Below are 6,549 nucleotides of genomic sequence, written 5' to 3'. Positions count from 1 at the left end.
ATACAACAAAAATGTGTTCCAAGACTTTGACACTTCCAATTTTTCTTCATACAAAGATATTTTTTCTCATACAGGAATAGTGGATTCGAACACAATGCAAAATCACCCGGTGCATACTCACCGATACACGGTCACAGCATTACAACAGACCTCTTCGGCTCCAGCCAGAGCTCCATATAGACATGTCCATTAGTGCTGTGGACCTTGCTTTCTTCTGAACCGGCGTAAGAGGCTCACCAGCCGGTGAGCTTGATAGGCGACATATCAGGATCACTCCCTTTCTCAAGCCTGATGTGAATAAAACACCACCACAATATATAGACCTCAGTTTGGCGAGAATTCATGTCTAAAAATTAAAACCATTATAAAAAAATATAGTGGTAGATAGTAAATCCACAAATATCATACATCGGAAGAGTATTTACAGAAATACATAAAAATTACAATATTCATTGATACCATTCGGGGTCACAGCATTTAATTTGGTAATACAAAATACCTCCCTTTTCAATAACCTATTCTTTACTTCTACATTTCTATTTCCATTTATTTCTTCTAATACCATCCACTTTAGCAGAGGGCCAGGAGAGAACAAGATGCTGGCACTACGGAACTAGGCAGCCACTAAGATGTGCAGCGACCCACAAAGCGGGACTGGACTGAGGGAAGCCTGTAGCGGAGGTGCGGAGCTAAAGCAGAAAGCATGCAGCAAGGACAAAGAACAGACAGGAGCCGCACTCACCATCCAGGACTTTTATTTTCTTCCAGTTATTGGCAAGATGTAAGAGGCGGGGGAATGGAGAGGAGGACGGGGACCCGGAACAAGCTGTTTCGTGCGGTGATGCGCACTTCCTCTAGCCGGAGATAGAGGAAGTGCGCATCACCGCACGAAATAGCTTGTTCCGGGTCCTCGCCTTCCTCTTCATTCCCCCGCCTGTTACTTCTTGCCAGAAGAAAATAAAAGTCCTGGATGGTGAGTGCGGCTCCAGTTAGGCCGGACTTGGGCGCAGCTAGGGGGAGGCCATCAAGACAGGGTTTGCCAGGGAGTTAAGGGGTTAAGTGGAGGGAAAAGGATACATGGGGTAAAATGGAGGTCAAGGAAGGGACAGGGGGAGGAGTAGGGGATGGGGGGGGTTAGAGGTGATTGGTGGAGTAAGCGCCCAGGCAGCCAGGTGAGGCACCTTTGCTTTTTTCTAATGTATTGCCCAGTGGGGGGCTGGGGGGGACTGAGGTTAGAGGTATGGCGCAATTTTTGGTGGGTTTGCGGGGCTTGATTGATGGGTTGGGATCAGTTGTGGGGGAGGGTTCCAGCAGTGCAAGGGTTAATTGTTCATCAGGGGTTAATAGTGAGCTGGTGGCTAGTGGGGCACCGGTGGTTGCTGGGGTACCGGTGGGTAGTAGTACTCTGGGGGTTAATACTGCATCAGTGGTTGACAGTTTGCCAGTAATGGCTGGGGGGGGGGGGGGCTGGCTCTGGTCCTGGGGTTGGGGAAAACAGTTTGGGGGGAGTGCCTGTGGGTGGGTCTGTGGTCGGGGGCTCGCAGGCCTCGGGGGTGTTGGTGTCGGTGCAAACTCTGGACCCTGGTAGGTGCGGTAGTGGGGACGGGGTAGTGACTAGATTGGCTGATGCGGCTAAGGGGGAAGTGTATGTCTGTTTTGAGGGGCCGTTAGGAGCGCATTTAAAACAGGATGTCAAAGAGCAGATATGGAAGGGGGAGTATGTTGAAATTTTTTCTTTATTGCCATTGGAAAAAATTTATTTGGATGGGAAAAGAATCGAGGAGAAGACTGAAAAGGAGGAAAAAAGGAGGTATCGCCTGATTCCTCGGACTTTTCCTAATTGGTTGCAAGCGTTTGCAATTTTAGCCAGTGTCATTGGTGAAAAGGCACCGGAGAACTGTTCGGCCTTATTTTGTTATATGGATGCGATTGGGGAGGCTTATCGTGTTTATGGTGGTCAGGCTTGGCTTCGCTATGATGAGCAGTTCAGGCAGCAGAAGGCAGTGCGCCCGCACATTGGGTGGGATAATAAGGATATTAGTTTGTGGTTGAGGGTGACGGCGCCTGTGCGGGCTGGTCCGAGCATACAGCCCTTTCTTGGGGGAGCCGGGGGCTCAGGGTCAGCTGGGCGCTCGGCGGCCATGCAGAAGGGAATTTGCTTCCTCTTCAATGATGGGGTGTGCAAATTTGGGTCGAAGTGTAAGTTTAAGCATGAATGCTCCGGTTGCGGAGGTTCACATGGAGTGTCCCGTTGTTTTAAGGGGTGTCCGAAGGGAAGTGGTGATATTTTTGGAAAAGGGGGTGACGCCGGTACTGGTGGGAGAGATGCGGCCGTTTCTAGATAGGTATCCGGATAGGGCGGCGGCGCAGTTGTTGGAGGAAGGTTTTTCTTTAGGTTTCCGTATTCCATTCCATTTGGAGGCGAGGGGTCGTTTGTTCCGTGCTGGGTCACCCTGAGGTTGTAAGGGAAAAGTTGAGTAAGGAGGTGGGGCTTGGATGGATTTATGGGCCTTTTAGTGTCCCTCCGGTGGATCATTTGCGGGTGTTGCCATTGGGGGTGGTTCCTAAGGAGGAGCCATTTAAGTTCAGGTTGATTCATCACCTGTCCTTCCTCAGAGGAACATCTGTTAATGATGGTATTGATCCGGAGTTGTGTTCTGTTAATTATACTTTGTTTGATGCATCATTGGGGTGGTTGCGGCTGTACGACGTGGGGGGCGCTCTTCGCGAAAACGGAGGTTGAGGTAGCTTCTTGCTTGCTTCCCGTCCATCCTGATTGTTTACACTTACTGGGGTGTTTTTGGGATGGGGATTATTTTGTGGATCGTTGTTTGCCCATGGGATGTTCCATTTCTTGTTTTTATTTTGAATGTTTTAGTACTTTTTTGGAGTGGGTTGTGCGAGATGTGTCTGGGTGTCAGTCTTTTATCCATTACCTAGACGATTTTTTGTGCATTGGCCCACCGGGTTCTAATGTGTGCTTTCTTGTTGTTACACACGATGGAGTCGGTGGCGCTGCGTTTTGGTGTTCCCTTGGCTAAAGATAAGTCGGAGGGCCCTTGTGAGGTCCTTAGTTTTTTGGGAATTGAAATTGACACGAGGGTTTTTGAATGCCGTTTGCCGAGGGATAAGTTGTTAGGGTTGCGCGATGCGGTGGACGCTGCACGTTGCCGAAAAAAGATTCGGCTGCGTGAGTTGCAGTCTCTTTTAGGTAAACTGAATTTTGCCTGCAGGATCATGCCGATGGGGCGTATTTTCTGCAGAAAGTTGGCCCAGGCTATGGCGGGGGTGGCTTTGCCTCATCATTTTATTCGGTTGTCTGCGGAGTTGAGTGATGACTTGGAGGTTTGGGCTTCTTTTTTACCGAATTATAATGGTCGAGCGATGGTCATGGGCACAGTGGTGGACGCGGTAGATTTTGAGTTATATACCGATGCGGCAGGTGGGGTTGGTTTTGGGGCTTATTGTCAGGGGAGCTGGTGTGCTGAGCCATGGGCGGAGTTATGGGGTGTTGAAGGGGTGCTAGGAAATCTGGTGCTTCTTGAATTGTTTCCAATTGTGGTGGCTTTGTCCGCCTGGGGGGACAGGTTCAGGGATAAAAAAAATTGTTTTCACTGTGATAATATGGGTGTGGTACTGGCAATTCAAAATTTGTCTGCATCTTCGCCTCCTGTGGTACGGTTGTTGCAGCATTTGGTGTTGGTGTGTTTGTCTTTGAATGTGTGGGTGGTTGCTGTTCATGTTCCAGGGGTGAAGAATGAGATTGCTGATGCCCTCTCTCGCTCGCAGTGGTCACGGTTCCGGTTGCTGGTGCCTCAGATGGAGGCGGTGGGAGTTCCATGCCCGGAGGAGTTGTGGGTCCTGCCGTTTCGGCGGTGAACTCGTTGATTGAGGCGTCCTTGGCAAGTACCACGTGGGCTTCTTATTTGGCCGCGTGGCAGCAGTGGGAGTCGTGGCAGCGTTTGTTGATGAATGGGGTTGATGGGGATTGGGGTGAAGTTGGGGTAGATGTTAAACTGTTGTTATTATTGGGACATTGCAGGGAGGAGGGATGGTCGGTGCCTAAGGTTAATAGGTTGGTGGCTGGTATTGCTTTCGGGTGTAAGCTTAGGGGATTAGTTGATGTTACGATGTCCTTTTTAGTTTTAGGGGCCATACGGGGTTACAGGAAAGGTTGGAGGTCGCATGATAGGCGTAGGCCGGTATCTTTTGCCACGTTGCATTTGTTGAGTTCTCAGTTGGGTGGCGTATGTTCCTCGGAGGGGGAGGTGCTACTTTTTAGATTAGCCTTTTCTTTAGCCTTTTTTAGGGCCTTGCTGTTACGCCGAGCGCTCCGGGTCCCCGCTCCTCCCCGGAGCGCTCGCAACATCCTCGCATTTGCAGCGCCCCGGTCAGACCTGCTGACCGGGTGCGCTGCAATACCTCTCTCAGCCGGGATGCGATTCGCGATGCGGGAGGCGCCCGCTCGCGATGCGCATCCCGGCTCCCGTACCTGACTCGCTCTCCGTCGGTCTTGTCCCGGCGCGCGCGGCCCCGCTCCTTAGGGCGCGCGCGCCGGGTCTCTGCAATTTAAAGGGCCACTGCGCCACTGATTGGCGCAGCAGGCTTAATTAGTGTATTCACCTGTGCACTCCCTACTTATACCTCACTTCCCCTGCACTCCCTCGCCGGATCTTGTTGCCATTGTGCCAGTGAAAGCGTTTCCTGTTTATCCGTAAATCCTCCTCTCCTGCCGGAGCTGGATTTTTTTTTGTGTCCAAAAAAGATGGCTCCCTACGTCCTTGCATTGATTACCGCGGACTTAATAAAATCACGGTAAAAAACCGCTACCCCTTACCTCTTATCTCGGAACTCTTTGATCGCCTACAAGGTGCCCACATCTTTACCAAACTGGACTTAAGAGGTGCTTATAATCTCATCCGCATCAGGGAGGGGGACGAATGGAAGACTGCATTTAACACCAGAGATGGACACTTTGAGTATCTGGTCATGCCCTTTGGCCTATGCAACGCCCCTGCCGTCTTCCAAGACTTTGTTAATGAAATTTTTCGTGATCTCTTATATTCCTGTGTTGTGGTTTATCTGGACGATATTCTGATTTTTTCTGCCAACTTAGAAGAACACCGCCAGCATGTCCGCATGGTTCTTCAGAGACTTCGGGACAATCAACTTTATGCCAAAATGGAGAAATGTCTGTTTGAATGTCAATCTCTTCCTTTCCTAGGATACTTGGTCTCTGGCCAGGGACTACAAATGGACCCAGATAAACTCTCTGCCGTCTTAAATTGGCCACGCCCCTCCGGACTCCGTGCTATCCAACGTTTTTTGGGGTTCGCCAATTATTACAGACAATTTATTCCACACTTTTCCACTATTGTGGCTCCTATCGTGGCTTTAACAAAAAAAAATGCCAATCCCAAGTCCTGGTCTCCCCAAGCGGAAGACGCATTTAAACATCTCAAGTCTGCCTTTTCTTCTGCCCCTGTGCTCTCCAGACCCGACCCATCTAAACCCTTCCTATTGGAGGTAGATGCCTCCTCAGTGGGAGCTGGAGCTGTCCTTCTACAAAAAAATTCTTCCAGGCATGCTGTTACTTGTGGTTTTTTTTCTAGGACCTTCTCTCCAGCGGAGAGAAATTACTCCATCGGGGATCGAGAACTACTGGCCATTAAATTGGCGCTTGAGGAATGGAGGCATCTGCTGGAGGGATCAAAATTTCCAGTTATCATATACACTGATCACAAGAATCTCTCCTATCTCCAGTCTGCCCAACGACTGAACCCTCGCCAGGCCAGGTGGTCGTTGTTCTTTGCCCGTTTTAACTTTGAAATTCATTTTCGCCCTGCTGACAAGAACATTAGGGCCGATGCCCTCTCTCGTTCTTCTGATGCCTCTGAAGTAGAGGTCTCTCCACAACACATCATTCCTCCGGACTGTCTGATCTCCACTTCTCCAGCCTCCATCAGACAAACTCCTCCAGGGAAGACCTTCATTTCTCCACGCCAGCGTCTCGGGGTTCTCAAATGGGGACACTCCTCCCACCTCGCAGGCCATGCGGGCATCAAAAAATCCTTGCAACTCATCTCTCGTTTTTATTGGTGGCCGACTCTGGAGACGGATGTTGTTGATTTTGTGCGGGCCTGTACTCTCTGTGCCCGGGATAAGACTCCTCGCCAGAAGCCTGCTGGCCTCCTTCATCCTCTGCCTGTCCCCGAACAGCCTTTGTCACAGATTGGTATGGACTTTATTACAGACTTACCCCCATCCCGTGGCAACACAGTTGTTTGGGTGGTCGTTGATCGATTTTCCAAGATGGCACATTTTATTCCTCTTCCTGGTCTTCCTTCAGCGCCTCAGTTGGCAAAGCAATTTTTTGTGCACATTTTTCGCCTTCACGGTTTGCCCACGCATATCGTCTCGGATAGAGGCGTCCAATTCGTGTCTAAATTCTGGAGGGCCCTCTGTAAACAGCTCAAGATTAAATTAAACTTCTCTTCTTCTTATCATCCCCAATCCAATGGGCAAGTAGAAAGAATTAACCAGGTCCTG

The sequence above is a fragment of the Hyla sarda genome, unplaced genomic scaffold, assembly GCF_029499605.1.
Source record: "Hyla sarda isolate aHylSar1 unplaced genomic scaffold, aHylSar1.hap1 scaffold_352, whole genome shotgun sequence".
Classification (NCBI taxonomy): domain Eukaryota; kingdom Metazoa; phylum Chordata; class Amphibia; order Anura; family Hylidae; genus Hyla; species Hyla sarda.
This window is presented reverse-complemented; position numbering follows the sequence as displayed.